Below are 20,828 nucleotides of genomic sequence, written 5' to 3' on the forward strand. Positions count from 1 at the left end.
TATTTTCTACCTACAATTTATACTACTTATTCTCTGTACCTTTTTCCCCTCTGTGCCCCTCCCATTCCTCTGTTGACAACCCTCCATGTGATATCTTTTTCTGTGGATCTGCTCCTATTCTACTTGTTTGCTTAGTTTGCTTTTGTTTTTGTTTTAGGTGTGGTTGTTAATAAGTGTGAGTTTGCTGTCATTTTACTGTACATATTTTTTATCTTCTTTTTCCTAGATAAACCCCTTTAACATTTCATATAATAAGGACTTGGTGATGATGAACTTCTTTAATTTTACCTTATCTGAGAAGCACTTTATCTGCCCTTCCATTCTATATGAAAGCTTTGCTGGATAGAGCAATCTTGTATGTAGGTCCTTGCCTTTCATGACTTGGAATACTTCTTTCCAGTCCCTTCTTGCCTGCAAGGTCTCTTTTGAGAAATCAGCTGACAGTCTTATGGGAACTCCTTTGTAGGTAACTGTCTCCTTTTCTCTTCCTGCTTCTAGGATTCTCTCCTTAATTTCAATCTTGGTTAATGTAATTATGATTGCCTTGGTGTGTGCTTCCTTGGGTCCAAATTCTTTTGGACTCTGAGCTTTCTGGACTTCCTGGAAGTCTATTTCCTTTGCCAGATTGGGGAAGTTCTCCATTATTTGTTCAGATAACTTTTCCACTTGTTGCCCTTTCACTTCTCCTTCTGGTACCCCTATAATTCAGATGTAGGAACATGTTAAGGTGTCCTGGAGGTTCCTAAGCCTCTCCTCTTTTTTTTTTTTGAATTCTTGTTTCTTCATTCTTTTCTGGTTGGAGGTTTCTTTCTTTCTTCTGGTCCACACTGTTGATTTGACTCCGTTTCCTTCCCATCAATATTGTTTCTTTGTACCTTTTCCTTTATTTCACTTAGCATGGCTTTCATTTTTTCATCTAATTTGTGACCAAATTTAACCAATTGTATGCACCCCGATTACCAGTGCTTTGAACTGTGCATCTGATAGGTTGGCTATCTCTTCATTGCTTAGTTGTATTTTTTGTGGTTCTTTGATCTCTTCTTTCATTTTGGTCATTTTTTGTCTTGATGTGCCTGGTAGGTAGTGAGGGTTGGGGCCTTAGGTGTTCACCAGGGTGGGGAAACCCATGTTGCTGTGTTGTGACTCTGTATGTGAGGAAGGAGTCAGAGGTGGAACAGTGACACTTGCTCTGCTCTCTGCCAGCTTTCAGTCATTTCTTCTGCTTCCCACAAGAAAACTGGGCTCTTCTGTTGCTGATTCCTTGGTGGGTTGGCTTGAGTACCTTCTAGAACCCTGTGGGTCTGCACAACGAACTCCCCTGTGAGGCTGGGAGTTTTCCCACTGCCACCTCAACTCCCACAGGTGTTTTCAATCCGTGGTTTGAGGCTTTATTTCCCTGCTGAGGAGCTCTAGGTTGCATGGTCTGTCTCACTCCCCAATTGTTCCTCCCAGTTTATCTGCATGCAAATGTGGGACAACCCGCTCCAGCAGCTGCAGCCACTGCAGCCTTGCTGGCCAGCTGCAGCCTTGCCTGCACTGCTCCACAATTCAGCACTGGGTCTGCCAGATGCCACCTTGCCTGTCTCGGTCCTCCAGACACTGCCTTGCCACAAGTCCTCTCTGTGCACCTATCTCCACCCCTCCTACTGGTCTGGATGAGTGTGTCTTCTTTAACTCCTTGGTTGTCAGACTTCCAGACAGTTCGATTTTCTGTCAGTTCTGGTTGTATTTTGTTTTTAAATTGTCGTTGCCCGTCTTTTGGTTCTGTGAGGAGGACCAGTGTGTCTACCTATGCCTCCATCTTGGCCAGAAGTCCTTAATGATATTATTGATATTATTATTGATATGGCCATTTTTTGTGCCCCTGTTCTTATCTCTTTCACTATGTTTCTTATTGTTCTTAAAGCAAACCCTTTAGCATCTCTTGTAGAGCTGGTTACAAGATGGTATATTCTTTGAGGCTTCTTTTGTCTGGGAAGCTCCTTATTTGGCCTTCTATTTTAATTGAGAGACTTCCTGCATAATGTAGTCTTGGTTGCAGGCCTCTGGTTCTCATTACTTTGAATATTTCTTACCATTCCCTTCTGGCTTAGAGCATTTCCATTGAAAAGTCAGCTGCTAGTTTTATTGGGAATACCTTATATGTCACTTACTGTTTCTCCCTTGCTGCCTTTAATATTGTCTCTTTGTCTTGAAATTTTGTCATTTTAATTATGATGTGTCTTGAAGTGGGCCTCTTTGGGTTCCTCTTGATTGGGACTCTCTGTGTTTCCTGTATTTGTGTGACTTTTACTCTCATCCAATTAGGCAAGTTTTCCATCATTACTTTTTCAAAGAGCTTTTCCACCCCTTGCTCCTCCTGTTCTCCTTCTGGTATCCCTATTATATGGATATTATTGTGTTTCACGTTGTCCTAAATTTCCCTTGACCCCTCTTCAATCTTTTTGAGCCTCTTTTCCTTTTCTTGCTCTTTCTGAGTGTTTTTTTCTACCTTGTCCTCCAGCTTGCTGATTTGATCCTCTGCCTCTGCTTCATCAATCCTGCTTTTGATTCTTTCTACTGTGTTCATCGGTTCAGAAACTATGTTCTTCATTTCCTCTTCGCCTTTGTTGATAGTTTCTATTTCATTTTTCAGTTGATATAATTTTCAGTGAGTACAGTATAGTTTCCCTGTAGTTTTTGGTAATTCTCTGTGAGCTCACTGAGCTTCCTGATAACCATTGTTTTGAACTGAATATCTGATAGTTGACTTGCCTCTATTTCATTTAGCATTCTTTCTGAGGCTTCCTCCTTTCCTTTCATTTGAGGATTGTTTTTTTGTCTTCCCATTGTCTGTGAGACTATTCTTATTAGCCTCTGCTTCTTAAATTGATCTGTGCTGACTCCCTGGATTTATTGTGTGAACTTCTGTGGTAGAAGACCTGTGAGATTCAGTGGTGCCTTCTCCTCAATCTCCTGAGTTCACTGGTCTTGGCCTGTGGTTTATGTTGGCTCTATGTATGTCTTTGACTTTTGATTGTTGTTGGGTCTTTCTTTGGTTGGTCCTTCCTTCCAGCTGTTTAACTGAAGATCTCTCTGTCTACCACCTCCTGTATTCTGTTGTTCAGATGTGGGTAGGTTGTACTGAAGCTGGTTCTTCCATTTGTACAAGGTGGTTCTCTCTTGCTCTTGTTCAGTTATTTGTTCTGAGTAATTTCTCCATTTAGTTGTATTTCCAGGTAGGTCCTGTGTTGAGTTAGTGTGGCTTCCACTCCCTCCTTCACCTTCTTCTGTTGTTATTTTTGGTTCCTTTGTTGGTAGGTTTTCTCTTCCAGCAGGTATCCTGGTATTCACAGTTTCCACCTACACTTTTTTGTGACCAGTTGGAGTGGGAAGGCAAAATGGTTTAAGACAACAGGAGTGTATTTTATGATATTTATAGTACCAACACACAGAAAAGAGATTGAAGATCCTTTGGATATGTATAGTGTTAATGGGGATAATTCACTAAACTAGCCACTTTTAAGAAAGGGTGGAAAGTAGATGACTCTTGTTAAGTGGGAGAAGGATTGTGAGTTGGATCTAGAAAGCAGTGAACTTGTGAGAGGTCAGATTCTGAGGTAAAGTGAGAGTAAAGGACATAAAATAGGTGTAGTGTGTGAGAGAACAGAGTTAACCACAATAGTAATAAAGTTCAATGAAATGGGCTAAGACCTGGGAGGGGTGCTGTATAGTGTTTACGATTGTATGGAACAGCAATTATTTACAATAATACTGGAGCAACAACCATATGACAGACTCTTTGTGATCTGGATAACAAGAATAGGAAATATAAGACCTAGAATATTGTGCTAATGCAACACAATTGAAGTGACAGTAAATAAAAAATACAATATGAAAGAGAGAACAAGGGAAACCAGTCAAACAATGCAATTTAACCAGTCAAGACATGAAGACTAAACAGAAAGAAGAAAAATACAAAAATACTAGTAAAATAAAAGATGTAGGAATAATGAAGAAAGTAATAATACAAATATACAATAACTTGCAAGTTCTCTGGAGTAGCAAAGTGAAATTTGTCTCACTGTCTTATCTGTTGGGGTGGCCCCTCTTTGGGTCCAACTCTGGTCTTTTCACAGTTCCAGACTTTATTGTCTTACTTGTGGGAGTTGAAAAAGAAAGAAAGAATGCCTCCTGCTGACTTCAAACTGGCCAGTCCAGTTCTGCTGGTCTTCCTGGCTGCAGCAGGCTGAGGGGAAATTGGTTTCAATTTCCTCCCTTCCTGAGCAGCACTTGACTAGCCTCAAGCCCAGCTCCTCAGTTTGCTGCCCTTCTTTGCCCAGCCTAGGCCTTCAGTCCATCAGTTGTTCTGTCCTTGAGGTGCACCAACGCTAGGCAATTCACACACTCCCTTCTTGTTCTTTGCTGTCCTAGATGCTAGGGACTCTCAGCACCCCTTCAGGCTAGTTCAGCCCCCACACTGTGTTAAGTCTTTCTGGGGATTGCTGTCTCTGTGAGCCCTGAGGGGTGTCTCCACCTTCCTGGCCCTGCAGGGAAGGGGTTCTGCCATGGCTGTCACTGTGGGTGCTGGTACCAGTCTCCTCTGCTGTTTCCCAGGGTGGGGGAGTGTGTACTGGTCAGGTGTGGTCCATCCCAGGTCAGGTGTGCTTTATCCCATGGCGGCACAATCAGCCACAGGTCCCACAGCAGGTGCACACCATCCTCGGGGCTGCAGGCATGGGGCCAGTGCCTTCCACAGTACTCACATCCCCCTGTGCTTCTGGTATGGACATGTTGCCTTCCGTGCCACTGTGGTAGCACTGTGTGGCTGGGTAGGAAGAGTGCTGGATTGTCTGCTGCAGGAGAATTCCCCAAACAGCTACTGAGTGTCTCTTTTTTCACTTTTTCTTTTTTAAAAATTCCTCCTGCGCAAGCCTGCCACTCCATACAAGGACCTGGCCTCTCTACCCAATTCTCCAACCAGACCTGAGACTATCTTGGTCAGGGCCCATCACAACCCAACTCTCAACTCTTCCCAGCTGATGAACAAGGTCTCTATGGGTACTCACAGTCCACTTGTGTTTGCCACTTCATCCTTATTCCCCTCCCTGTGACTTCAAGCAACCAGGTCTCTCTTGGTGCTGCTCAAACCTTGTTTGGCAGGGGAGGGCTCTCTCCCAAGAACCCGGCTCTCTCCCAAGAACCTTGTGACAGACCCAGCAGGTGCCAGGCCTTGGGCTGCAAGCACCCTGGTCCCCTCAATGGACCCAGATACCTTAATGTCCTGAAGCATTCTCCTTACTCTCTGATTTTTCTATGTCCCCTACAAGTTTTGGTCTCCAATCTTCATATATGTTGGGGTACCATTGGCTGTTCACTCTGTTCCTCAGACAATCGGCTAGGTGTTTTTCCCATGTGTAGGGGGAAGTGGACTCTGCTCCCACCTACCTCACTGCCATCTTCCGTCAAAAAGAGTATTATAAGCAAAACAATTTGCATATTCACTGTCCTAAACTATGTGCTTCTTCTATTAGAATAATGAGTGCAATGAAGTTTGGTTGCTGAACACTGAAATAAAAATTAGAAATACTCCAAAGCATTATGCTAAGTGAAATAAACCAGGCAGTGAGGGACAAATACCATATGATCTCACCTTTAACTGGAACATAATCAACAAAAGAAAAAAGCAAGCAAAATGTAACCAGAGACACTGAAAATAAGAATAATCTGACAATAACCAGAAGGGAGGGGGGAGGGGACTGTGGGGAGAAGGGTTTTCAGGAACTACTATAAAGGACACATGGACGAAAATAAGGCGGAGGGTGAAAACAGTGGAGGGAGGGGGATTTGGTTGGAGTGGGGGAGAAATACAGACAACTGTAAATGAACAACAATAAAAGAAAAGAAAAAAAAAGAAATACTCCAAAGAAAAAGCAATAGGAAAACAGAAGCTTTCTGTTTTTGGAAAGGAGGGATCTATTTGTATAAATGTGGTGGAAATAGTCCCCTTTAGTACAAACTGTATGTACATACTGTTTAGTACAAACAGTATGTGTATTAGTACAAACTGGTATAAATAACAATTATTTGTGAACACATACATCACAGTTCCAAAGAAAACCATCAATTTTATTTCAACCAAACATATCATAGACATGTTTATTGTATTTTTTCATTTTCTTTTGTGGAGTGGGTTTTTGGGACAGTAGGTTGTTTTATGTGCTGAAATATTGTGATAAAAGTAAATCTGCTGAGGAACTTCTTATTCTTGGCTATAGACAACAATCTAGTTCTTACCAACTGATGTGGGTGAAAGGTGACAAAGAATGTTGAACTAAATTTCATTAGTACAAGGACAGAGATATCTAACATATATTTTATATATTATATATAAAGTACAAGAATATATTTTATATATTATATATAGTACAAGGACAGTGATACCTAATATATATATATATATATATATATATATATAATAGATACATAAAATATATATCTGATATTTAATTACTAAGGCTAGAAATTTTAAAAGTATTTTTGTTTTTTTATTTTACTTTTTTAAACTTTCAACATTCAACATATATTGAATGAGAAAAAATGAACTTTTATTTGGAAATTTATTGAACTTTAGTTCTCACTTTGAACAAAGCTGTTCCAACTTTAATAGAGTTGTAATCCATGCTAAATTTTTCTGATCAATTAATCATTACAATTAGAGACACTGCTTCACTAACATAAAAAAGGAAAATACAATAGAGGGTGTTGATGTTCTTGTTTTTATATTTTTGTTTTTTTGAATGAAGATAATTACATGCATGGAATGTTATAGAGTTTTCTCTACCCTAGAAATAAAGGGTTCAACAAACAACTCATATGCCACAATTCTCCCTATATTAGTTACTTTAATATCTGAATATTAGAAATATTTTGATCAAGAACTACGCAATCCATTTAGCCTGAAAATTTATAAGTACTTCATTCTTACTCATTTGATGTGACTATTATATGCAGTATAACATACTATGCACTTTAGGATATTCTACAATGATGAATATAATAGTATTCATGGGAAATAAATACAATGGTCATCATAAAAAGTCAGAAGTGAGTCACAAATGTGGCATGAAATTGTAACTTTTTTGGATAGATGAAAAGACTGAATGATTGTTTTCCCTACACATTGGGATGCTTTATAAAATAAGATTTTTATTTGAGTCTGGTAGCATGGAGAGAATTTGAATATGAGATGCAGTAGGATTTGAGAATCTAGATGTACAAGGTGGAGAAATTACATTAAAAACTCCTCAAAGCAAGAATATATTTGGTGTATGTATGGGTTAGTTGATAGTTAATTTGGGAAGAAATATAGATATGTAAAAACTGTGGGAAATAAGATTTAAATAAAATAAGGTTTACTAAGAGAATTCTAAATAAATTTTATCTCCATGAGAAAATTGAGATGAGCAGATTCTTAAATTTTTATGCATAATTCATTTTTCTTGTTTTAAAATTTTATTGTATTTTTTACATTACTATTTAACCCACTTAGACTCATACCCCCTGCAATCACCACACTGTTGTCTATGTTCATGAATCCTTTTTCCTTTTTGCTCAGTCCTTCCATCCCTAACCTTCTCCTGCCAGTAGCTGTCATCCTGCTCTCTATCTTTGAATCTGTTTCTATTTTGCTTGTTAGTTCAGTTTTTATATTAGATTCCACATATAAGTGAAATCATATGGTATTTGTCTTTCTCTGACTGGCTTATTTCACTTAGCATAACATTCTCTAGGTCCATCCATACTGTGGCAAAGGGTAAAATTTTATTTTTTATGGCCAAGTAGTATTCCATTGTGTAAATGTCCCATAGTTGTCTTATCCACTGCATCTACTGATGGACACTTGGGCTACTTCCATATCTTGGCAATTGTATATAACACTGCAATAGACATAGTGGTGCTCATGGCCTTTCAAATTTGTGTTTTGGGTTTCTTTGGATATATTCCCAGAAGTCGAATTGATGGGCAAAAAGTATAATTTAATCACAAAACTGAAAAACAAGTATAGTTTAAACAAAAGAAGTGGGAGATATCATGTATTGGCCAACACTGTCTTCCAGACAAAATGTTTATCTCAAGGGTTAAACATTATAGTTTTGTCATTTTGTACTGTAGAATAGGAGAAAAATAACTTTGAAAAATTTTAAGGGGAATTTAAATGTAAGTATTTACCCCAGAAGAGTTACATATCTTAAGGAATCTTTAAGGACCAAAGAAATCCTGAAATATTTGAGGCTGGGACCTCATCCAATTTTTGGGTCAATAATGTACAAACACCTGTATTATGCTGAAGATATATGAGAATCTGTAAGCAAATTAAATTGTAGTTACTCAGGTAAAATGTATAATAAGGATAATATATTTTATTCAAGGATAATATATTCTATTCAAGTCACAAGTAAAATATTGACATAAAATCTATAACTCTGTTGCTTTTTGGGTAAGGGCTTTTTGAGTAAGGGCTATTTCATTTTCCAAGAATGCATAATTTTTAATTTACAAATACAAACAATAATTGGTTAATAGTTTTCTAAATCTGTCATATCAATTGAGATGCACAAAAACAAATGTTTTAATGGTTTAATATGAAAAATATATGTACATATTAATTTAATAAATATATCATTATTTAAAAAATAAATAAACAACTATAAATGTTGTGCATATTTTTAGTTAACAAATCCATAAATCTTGGTATGGCCCATTCACAACAGATATTAAGACATTTTACAAAGCAGTACTGAATGTTTCAGTTGAAAATATTCAACCTCTGATGGGTGTTTTTAAAAAAGATTTTACTGATCTATTTTATAAAAGGGTGAGGGTAGGGAGAAAGAGAGGCAGAAAAACATCAGTGTGAGAGAGACATCAATTGGTTGCCTCTTATATCCACCCTGACTAGGAACCAAACCCACAACCCCAGCATGTGCCTTGACCAAGAATCAAACCAGCAACCTTTAGCTTTGCAGGACTATGTCCAACCAACTGAGCCATACCAGTCAGTGTATGATGGAGATTTTATATACCTAAATTAATTATACTTATTGGTTTTATTCAGATTTATTATGTTTTATTGGTTTGTTTGCTTATTTTGAATCTGTTTTTAAAAACATTCTTTTTCTGTGTGCTGAGGCTTCTGTAGAAAGTATTCATCCTCACAGTAGCTGGCCTCTTGGTAAAATGTAATTAGGCACCCATGATGCAGAATTTTTATTCAGATGTGTTTATTTCTAACTTGACTTGTCATATATGACTATAGCCATAGATTGGGACTAAAATTATAATGTGATTATTGTGAGATTTAGTAAATGATAGAATAACTAAATATATGAATATTTTACATATCTTTGAAATTACTGATAACTTAAAACATCTCATAGATAGTCCAATGAATGACGTAAATTGAAAAATTCTAGCTAACATAATACTTAATGGAAGTACTATATATGGATGTATATCCATATGGATATATAATATAAATATCTATTATATTAACTCACATAAAGCTCATTCATATATGTATGATAGTCACATATATGATATATATGCATTTTATATACATCAAAAACACAATCTATAAGATAAAAGATAATAAGATCTTTATAAAAATTAAAAACTTTTTTCTTGTGAAAAACACTCTTAAAATGAAAAAGGAAGCTACACTTGGAGAAAATATTTACAAATCATATATCTAACAAAAACACATTTTGTCTAGAATATTTCTAAAAATTTAACAACTCTTAAAATGAAACAATAAAAAAAAACCTATTCAAGTGACAAATATATTTACCTCCTCCCAGGACCAACTGTAATACAGCTAAAATATAGAGCAACTAGCCCTGGCTGGCGTAGCTCAGTGGATTGAGCACGGGCTGGGAACCAAAGTGTCCCAGGTTCGATTCCCAGCCAGGGTACATTCCTGGGTTGCAGGCCATAACCCCCAGCAACCGCACATTGATGTTTCTCTCTCTCTCTCTCTCCCTCCCTCCCTTCCCTCTCTAAAAAATAAATAAATAAAATATTAAAAAAAAATAAAATAAAATATAGAACAACTAACATGAATAAACAACTGAAGATTAACTGAAATGCAGTCTTTTAACAAGATTTATAAAGGAAGCCACATTGGGACTGGTAGGAAAGGTGTAGATGTGAAAAAGGCTGATCCTACTCCCACAGGTGACAGCTGAAATTTCAGAGGACTATGTCAACTGCAAAGGTTCCCCCTTAGGAACATGGGGTCTCAATCCCACACTGTCTTTTCTAGCCCAGAAAATCATAACAGGGAAAAGACACCCATGCAATATCTGGCTGTGAAAATCAGTGGAGATGCTGTTTGGCAGGGAGAGATGGGACTCTGAAAGAGACAAAGGCACCCTACTAAAGTGCCAGTGCACAAAATTGCTTTTGCAGCTATTCGTCCTGGGCTCCTGCAGAGGAAGTGTGGAGCAGACTAGAGTTGTATGAGGAGAGACTGGGGTTTGTGGCTCTGGGGAGAGAACTGAGGAGACAGCCATTGAGACCCCTGTGCTGAATCACTATCCCATACCACAGACTGATCTTTCTTGTGTGAAGCATGCCCCACGTTCAGAGATCACACACTGCTGAGGAGTCAGCTGCTTGGTTGAGGGTATAGAGATCTGGGAAGACTAAGGTGGTGTCAATGACTGAGTGATATGGCTTTGAAGTGGGGGCCATGTCCCCTATATTCCTGTGAACCTAACTGATGTCTCCCTCACAGAGATTTTCTACACCACATGTGGCAAACACAGGGCCCATGGGCTGAATCTAGCCCTCCACCTTGTTTTATCTAGCCTAACACCTTGTTTCTACCTGGAGGCAGTATCAAGCTCTCCCTTAACTGTTGAGGAGTAGTTACATTTATACAGCCCTAAAGTTACATTCAGCCCTTGGAAGGCAACCACAAGGCTGATGTGGCCCTCAATGAAAATGAGATTGACACACCTATTTTAGACCCATCCTCTAGGCTCCAGGTGCCTCCACGCTGTCAACTCCTGGTGACTCCACACTGTCAAGGTCTGAGCAGAATGCAGGATGGGCTGATTTGTATAGCTCTGGGACAAGGGTCATTCCTCGCACTTTCCCCCAAACATGACTGTACCCCATTCTCCTGTATCCCAGGGGCCCTACCACATTGAGCTACCACTCAGTCTGTCCCAGTTTCTGGCATAAACTGGGACAGACTGAGTTGTGTGGCTCTAGGGCAATTTTTCCTTGCATGCCTTCTCTATGAAGAGCCTTCCCATTATGTGGCCAAATCTTGATCTGTTTGGGCCTGATAAACTTTGCTGCCGTCACCCTGAAGCTTCATGAGGCCTGGTCCCACCATAAAATTCTGCAAGCCTGTGGTGATTGACAGATAGACTTGATATACCTTAGGACATTTGTTAAGTGGCCTCAAACCCAGCACTGGCACTGAATTTGAACCTGTATCAGTCTGGTGAACATCATTCACCCTTACATGGTGATTCACTGAGAACCTACCTGAATGCCACCAGGGGGTCTCTTTCAGTGACTGAGCCTATGAGGCAGCTGGCAGGTTGAAGAAGGCAGATCTCAAGTTGTTTTTGGAATTTTACTAACTTCCCCTTGGCCAAATACTGATCAAAGCCAGGCTTGGTGCCGAGGTTGGTCCTTCCCCCACACACCCAGGCCCAGCAGAGGCAGTGCCTAACTGTGAATTGCTCTGTAGCCCCAGACAGGTTTCCCAGTCACAGGTGGTGTCTGACATTATCCTGCACCACAGTCCCTCACAGGAAACCCCAGAAAAAACATTCTCAGTGGCCATCTTCAGACACATCAGAACAGAATTCAATTAACTTCACAAGAGGCATATCCAGAGGGAGATCTCAGGAGGTAACAGAAGCTGAATAAATGAATTACATTTCATATGGTTACCCCTACACTGAAGTTCATACACTGTTGTCAGAGTCAATCCTTACAGTCAGTCACCCTGATGGTTGATCCCACACATAAATGGGCCAATAGAAATCAAGACTCAATTACAATAGGAGGGCCCACATAATGTACACAAGGAACATTCCTGAAGCACCCAGTTCAGGTAATCAAGAAGATTGCCACACTGGGTTCCACAAGATATGTACTACATAAGGCAACTCTATGAAGACTGGGAATCATAGCACATCAGACTAATACCTAGAAATGACCACAAAGAGGCAGTCACAATGGGGAGACAAGGAAACATGCCCAGAATGAAATAACAAGAGAAATCTCCAGAAAAAGAGGTAAATGAACCCTGGCTGGCATGGCTCAGCTTGGTTGAGTGTTGTCCCACATGGCAGGTTGCTGATTTGATTCCCAGTCAGGACACATTCCTGGGTTGTTGGCTCATCCCTGGTTGGGATGCATGTGAGAGGCAATCAATCAATGTTTCTCTCACACATTGATCTTTTCCTCCCTCTATACTCCCTCATTTTCCTCTCTCTAAAAATAAATAAAGATCTTTATATTTTTTAAAAAGCTAAATGAAAGAACACAAGCAATTTGCCAGATATAGTTAAAAAATGGTTAAAAGGATGCTCCAGGAACTTAGTGAGAACTTCAACAAAGAGATAATAAGCATACATGAAGGTATAGAAACCATTAAAAACAACAGACAAACATTTAAAAAGCAATATCTGAAATGAAGAATAAACTAGAAAAAATCAATAGTGGGTTGGATAAAATAGAGGATCAAATCAGTGATTTGAAATACAAGGTAGCAGAAAATAAGCAATCAGAACACCAAAAAAATGGATAAAAAATTAGGATAATTCAAGACACATTTGGAACAACATGAAATATAAAAACATCTGCATCATAGAAGTACCAAAAGCAGAAGAGAAAGAGAGCAAGGGATCAAAATACTATTTGAGAAAATTATGACTGAAAACTTTTTTAACATGGTGCAAACACAGAGAATCCCAAACAAGATGAATCCAAAGGGGCCCACACCAAACACACATCATAATTGAAATGCTTTAGGTTAAAGACAAAGAGAGATTCTTAAAACAGCAATAGAAAGACAGTTGTCTACAAGAGAGCTCCCATAAGACTGTCAACTTATTTCTCAACAGAAACATTTTAGGCCAGAAAGGTTTTGCATGATAAATTCAAAGTAATGTAAAGAAAGGAACAACAATCGAGACCACTTTACACAGCAAGGCTATCATTTCAAATTAAAGAAAAACTAAAGAGGTTCTCAGACAAGAAAGGGCTAAAGAAGGTTGTTACCACAAAGCCAACATTACATAAATATTAAAGAGTCTTCTTGAAGAAGAAGGTAGTGGAGGAGGAGGAGAAGGAGTACAAAAAAAGAGAAACATAGTTAGAAGAATAAAACGGTCCCGTACAAATTTTTGAAATGTTTGTTCTACACGGCAGAGAGAAAGAAGGAGCTCCTACCCTTTGCGACAGCATGGATGAACTGGAGAGCATTATGCTAAGTGAAATAAGCCAGGTAGTGAGGGACAGATACCATATGAGCTCACCTTTAACTGGAACATAATCAACAAAAGAAAAAAGCAAGCATAAGATAACCAGAGGCATTGAAATTAAGAACAATCTAGCAGTAACCAGAGAAGAGATGGGAGAGTATACTGGGGTGAAGAGTTTTCAGGAACAACTATAAAGGACACATGGACAAAACTGAGGAGAAGGGGTGAAAGCAATGGAGGGAAGTGGGTTTGGCAGGGCGGGGAGTAACGGGGTTAAATGCAGACAACTGTAATTAACAACAGTAAAATTCAAAAAATGGAAATAAATACATATCTATCAATAATCACTTAAATGGTAAATGGCTTAAATGCTCCAAACAAAAGCAAAGTGTGGGTAAATAGATAAGAAAACAAGACCCACATATATGTCATCTACAAGAGACCCACCTCAGAACTAAACACACACACAGACAAAAAGTAAAGTAATGGAAAAAACATTTCATGCAAATAGAAAAAAATAAAGCTGGGGTAGCAATACATATATAAGACAAAAATAGACTTTAAAAAAAGGCTATAATAAGAGCCAAAGAATGACACTACATAATGACAAATGGAGCAATCCAATAAGAGGATATAACCCTTGTAAACATTTATGTACCCAACATAGGAATGCCTAAATATATAAAGCAAATCTCGATGGATACAAAAGGAGAGATTGACAGTAATATAGTGGTTGATTTTTTTAATATATATATTTTTTTATTCAACAGCTTTGTCAGTTTTGTTTTTAAACGAATGAAAGGGTACTGTAGGCAGCTAGGCAGACCTTGGTTTCTTTCTTTTTTTTATTTATTAGAGAGGGGAAGGGAGGGAGAAAGAGAAAGAGAGAGTAACATCAATGTGTGGTTGCTTGTCATGTGGCCCCACTGGGGACCTGGTCTGCAACCCAGGAATATGCCCTGACTGGGAATCGAACCTGCGATGCTTTGGTTCACAGCCCATGCTCAGTCCACTGAGTTATGCCAGCCAGGGCTTAGTGGTTGATTTTAACACACCATTTATATCAATAGATAGATCTTCTAGACAGAAAATTAACAAGGAAAGAGTGGCCTTAGATGACACACTAGATCTGATGAATTTAATTGATATCTTCAGAGCATTTCACCCTAAAGCAGCAGAATATACATTTTTCAAGTGCACATGGAATGTTTTCTGGAATGGGCCACATTAGGACACAAATATTCAATTAATTTAATAAATAGAAATAATATCAAGCATCTTTTTTAATGATAATAGTATGAAATTTGAAATCAATCACACACACACAAAGAAAACAAAAACTGAAAAACTCACAAGGACTTGGAAGCATAAAAACATGTTACTAAACAATGAATGGGTTAACAAAGAGATCATGTAAAAATCAAAACAAATGAAAATGAGAACACAACAACCCAAAACCTAAAGGACATAGTGAAAGCAGTCCTAAGATGGAAATACATAGTATAATAGTCCTACCTCAAGAAACAAGATAAATCTCATATAAACTATCTTTACATTAAAAATACTGGTAAAAAAAAAACAACAACAAAGCCCAAAGTGAGTAGAAGAAGGAACTAACAAAGATCAGAGCATGAATAAATTAAATAGAGTCTAAAACACAAAACAAAAGATCAATGAAGCCAAGTGCTGTTTTTTTAAATGAAAACCAGACTGACAAACATTTTACCAAACTCATCAAAAAAAAAAAAGAGAGAGAGAGAAGTCTCAAATAAATAAAATCAGAAGTGAGGCATACAAAAGCCATGGACTGGATGGCTTCACAAGAGAATTTTACAAAATATTTAGGGAAGAACTAACCCCTATCCTGCTCAAACTATTCCCCAAAATCCAAAATGATGGAAGACTCCCAAACTCTTTTTATGAAGCCAGCATCATCCTAATCCCAAAACCAAATAAATACACAACAAAGAAAGAAAACTACAGGCCAATATTGCTGATGCACATAGATGCTAAAATCCTCTACAAAATATTGTCAAACTGGAGCCACCATACACCATGATCAAGTAGCATCATTCCCAGGGATGAAAGGATGGTACAGTATTCACAAATCAATACACGTAATACATTACATAAACCAAATTAAAGACAAAAATCACATGATCATATTGATAGATGTGGAAAAAGCATTTGATAAAGTACAGCACCCATTCATGATAAAACACTCAGCAAAATGGGAGTAAAGGGAGAAAACCTCAACACCATAAAGGCCATATATGAGAAACGTACAACCAACATCATACTCAAAAGAGTAAAAACTAAGAGCTTTCCCTCTAAGATCAGCCACACGACAAGTGTGTCAGCTTTCACTACTTGTATTCAACATAGTATTGGAAGTCTTAGCCTCAGCAATCAGACAAGAAAAAGAAATAAGAGGTATCCAAATTGGAAACGATGAAGTAAACCTGTCATTGTTTGCAGATGGCATGACAGTGTACATAGAAAATCCTATAGATACCACAAAAAACTACATGACCTAATAAGTGAACTTGGAAAACAGTAGGAGACAAAGTCAATATTCATAAATCAAAGGCATTTTTATATATCAACAATGAAGATCAGAATCAGAAATAAGGAAAAAAAATATTTGCTGTAGCAACAAGAAAAATAAAGTACTTAGGAATAAACCTAACTAAAGAGGTAAAATACCTGTACTCAGAAAACTACACAACACTGAAGAAAGACTTTAAGGGAAGACACAAATAAATGGATGCATATACCATGTTTGTGGTCTGGAAGAATTAACATTAAAATGTCCATACTACCCAAAGTGAGTTACAGATTCAATGCAATCTTTATTAAAATACCAACAACATATTTCACACATAAAGAACAAACATTTCAAAAATTTCTATGGAACCATAAATAACCCCAGCTAGCCTCAACAATTTTGAGAAAGATGAACAAAGTAGGAGAGATCATAATACTTGATATCGAACTATGCTACAAGGCCACGGTAATCAAAGCAGTCTGGAACTGGCATAAGAACAGATACATAGATCAATGGAGTAGAATAGGTAGCCCAGAAATAAACCCACGTCTCTATGGTCAATTAATACTTGACAAAGAAGGCAGGAGCATAAAGTGGAATATAATAGTCTCTTCAACAAATGGTGTTTGGAGATCTGCATAGGTAAATATAAAACAATGAAACTAGACCACCAAGTTACACCATACACATAATGAACTCAAGATTGATAAAAGAGTTAAATATAAGTTGTGACACCATAAAATTCTGAGAGGAGAACATAGATAGGAAAATTTCAGACATCCTAACAGCAAAATTTTCATACATATATCCTCTAGGGCAAAGGATATAATGAAAAGAATAAACAAATGGGACTACATCAAATTAAAAAGCCTCAGCATAGCTAAAGGAAACATCACCAAAATGGAAAGGATATCAACCGTATGGGAAAACATATTTGTCAATGATACCTTGGACAAAGATTTCATCTGCAAAATATATAAAGAACTCACATGACTCCACACCATAAAGACAAACAATCCAATTAATAATGGGCAAAGGACCTGAACAGACACTTCTCCAAGGAGGACATACAGAGGGCCCATAGCCATATGAAGAAATAATCAACATCATTTGCCATCAGAGAGATGCAAATTGAAACCACAATGAGATATGTAAAAGATCTGTACTCAAAAAATTATAAGACACTGAAGAAATAAACTGAAGAAAATACCAATAAGTGGAAGCATATACCATGTTCATAGGTAGGAAGAGTTTACTTCATTAAAATATTCATACTACCCAGAGCAATCTATACATACTACATAATCCTTATCAAGACACCAATGGTGTGTTTCACAGAACTGAACAAATTTCTAAAAATTTTTATGGAACCACAAAAGACTCTGAATAGCCACAGCCACCTTAAGAAAGAAGAACAAAGTTAAAGAAATCATGCTACTTGGTATCCAACTATACACAAGGCCATAGTTATGAAAAAAGCATTGTACTGGCATAAAAGCAGACATATAGATCAATGGGACAGAATAGAAAGCCCCAAAATAAACCCACACCTTTATAATAAATTAATATTTAACAAAAAAGGCAAAAACATATAGTTGGGTAAACATAGTCTATTAAATAAAATGGTGTTGGGAAAATTGGACAGATATATGCAAAAAACAAAACTAGATCAGCTTCTTACACCATAGAAAAGCAAAATACTCAAAATAGATAAAAGACTTAAATAATATATCACTCAAAACCAAAAAAATCTAGAAAGCACTATAATTTCAGATATTTCTTGTAGCAACATTTTTTTTTCTGATATAGAACTCCGAGCAAGGGAAACAAGAAAAAATAAACAAAGGGGACTATATAAAACTAAAATTTTTTTTGCATAACAAAGGAAACCATCCACAAATCAAAAACGCAGCCCCCTGAATATGAGAATATATTCACTGACATATCAGATAAGGACTTAATATCAAAAGTTTATAAGACACTCAAAACTTATGACACTCAACACCAGCCTCCTACCCCAAACAATACAATTAAGAAATGGGCAAAAGACCTGAATGTGTGCTTCTCCAAAGAGTACATACAGATGGCCAATAGACATATGAAAGGATGCTCAACATCACTAATCATCAGAGAGACACAAATTAAAACCACAATGAGATATTATCTCACACCTGTCAGAATGGCTATCATCAATAAATCCACAAACAACAAGCATTGGAGAGGATGTGGAGAAAAGTGAACCCTGGTGCACTGTTGGTGGGAATTCAGACTCATGCAGCCACTGTGGAAAGTAGTATGGAGTTACCTCAAAAAAACTAAAAATAGAACTGCCTTGTGATACAGCAATTCCACTTCTGGGAAAATACTCAAAGAAACCCAAAAGATTAATTTGATAATATATGCACTCTATGTTCATTGTAGCATTATTTATAATAACCAAGATTTAGAAGTCCAAGTGTGCATTAGTAGATGAGTGGATAAAAAAACCTATAATGCATTTACTGCTAGGCAGAAAAAGAAAAAAAGGAAATTATACATTTGGGGGCAGCAGGGATGGATTTGGAGATTATTATGTTAAGTGAAATAAGCCAATCAGAGAAAGACAATTTCCATATCATCTCACTTATATGGGGTATAATGTACCAATCAACCAAACAGACAAAATAGAAATAGACTCAGAGAAAACAGAGACTGCAGTGAGAGGAGAGGGGATTTGGGGGGCTGGGATAAAAGAGAGGAATGAATTAAGTTTAAAAAAAAAACTCATAGACACAAACATTGGTGTAGTGATAACCAGAGAGAATGGGGGTTTGGTGAAGTTAGAAGGGGGTAAAAGGAGGATAAATAATGACAAAAGGAGACTTGATTTTGGGTGGTAAACACACAACATAATATGCAGGTCATGGATTATAGAACCATACACCTGAAACCCATGTAAATTTATTAACCAATGTCACCCCAATAAATTCAATAACATTTACAAAAAAAGTAAAATGCCCTGGCTAGTGTAGGTCAGTGCGTTGAGTGCTGGCCTGAGAAGCAAGGGTTCACTGGTTCAATTCCCAGTCAGGGCACATGCCTGGGTTGCAGGCCAGGTCCCCAGTAGGGGGCACATGAGAAGCAACCACACATTGATGTTTCTCTCCCTCTCTCTCCCTCCTTTCCCCTCTGTCTGAAAATAAAATACAAAAATCTTTAAAAAAATAAAAATAAAAAAGAGTAAAAAGTAAAACAAAATAAAAAAATAAAAAGTTTAAATAACTAAAAGAATTAAAATGGACAAAATATATTAAATAATGGCTTACTAAAAAAGATATACAGATGTCAAATAACCATACAAAGTGATGGCTACAGAATTTTTCTCTAATGTTTTGTACCTGTGACTTCATTTTCTGATATTTTTAATTCTTTTAGGTATTCTAACTTTTAATTCCCAGAAGTCTGCTCCTTTTAGAATGGACTAATTCTCTAGCAACTTAACCTGTGCCTTCTTTATAAAAAAGTGTGATTAAAATTTTTTTAGTTCATACTTCTATCAGGTTTCTATTACCAGTGTTTATTTGTCTTTTAGGCACTTTTACATTCTTAATTAATCTGAAACAAGTTTCAAACTCAAACTCTATTTTATTTTTAGAATATTAACTCTTATCAGACAATAATTTGCACAAGTTTTATTGAATGCAATTTGCAGTTCATTATAACAGATTTTTTTGCATAACATTTTGTTATCACAAAACTGGCAAACACATTTTCCTTTTTTATTTCATTAATATTAATACATTTTCATATATTTTGTTTTAAAATGCATAACATAGAAGTGTTTTGGCAATAAACATTAAAAAATACAAGTTAGTTTTCCCTTAGCAAATATTCTTTATTCCATATCTAAGTATATAAAGTATTAAAAAGATAAGCCTTTCTAAGCTTCAACAGATCAAATTGACTTTCCAATTTCCTTCCCTACATGTGAGAAAGTCAGTTTAAATTCTGGATCTTGTCGGGGCTTGATGCAAATTCAGAATTTAGAATTTACTAATAGAAACTGAAGTATGAAGGTGCCTACTCACAAATTTTAAAGAAGTAATTCTTGTAAAACAAATTATATAAATAAAAGTGAATTCACACTGCTAACAAGATATTGGGAGTTGCCATACCAGAAAACAAAATTGTGAATTTTCCTTAAGAATATTCCTTGAAATAATACAAAAATAACTTCGTGATTTATTGAATATCTCCAATGAAAATGACATACATAGTGACTCTGTTTCTCACATCCAAAATACCAAATGCTCCCTTTTCTTTCAACTCAAGCATCATGTTTTTCATTCTGTGGGACAACATTAGGTCTGTTGCTATACCTAAAAGATGATCATTCTAAAGTTGAAGAAAAACAACAAAAACACAAACACAATTTATATGAAAATAAAAAGTTTTAAATATGTTAAGAGTTATTCAGGAAATTATCTTTGAAGTACACATGAATGAGTGTAAATAATAATAGATAAAGTTGTCTTATTGAGGGGGGAAGGTAGTTGTATAGATATCATATTATTATAAATTAATACTTTAGGGTCTGTGTTTCCATCACAATTCATAGTTATACATACACTGACACTTTTAATTAAAATTATGAACTTAAAATATAAACCCTAAAATAAATAGAATATACAAGTTTCTCTCTTGCACACTTGTATGCACCTATCAGCCTACAAAGTTGTGCATAGTTCCATGGGTTTTAAGAGAGGCCTATAGATAAGTCTCTGTCTGCCCACATGACTAAACTGTCA

Source organism: Phyllostomus hastatus, unplaced genomic scaffold (genome assembly GCF_019186645.2).
Source record: "Phyllostomus hastatus isolate PE091 unplaced genomic scaffold, TTU_PhHast_1.1 phas_contig_118, whole genome shotgun sequence".
In the NCBI taxonomy this organism is placed as follows: Eukaryota; Metazoa; Chordata; class Mammalia; order Chiroptera; family Phyllostomidae; genus Phyllostomus; species Phyllostomus hastatus.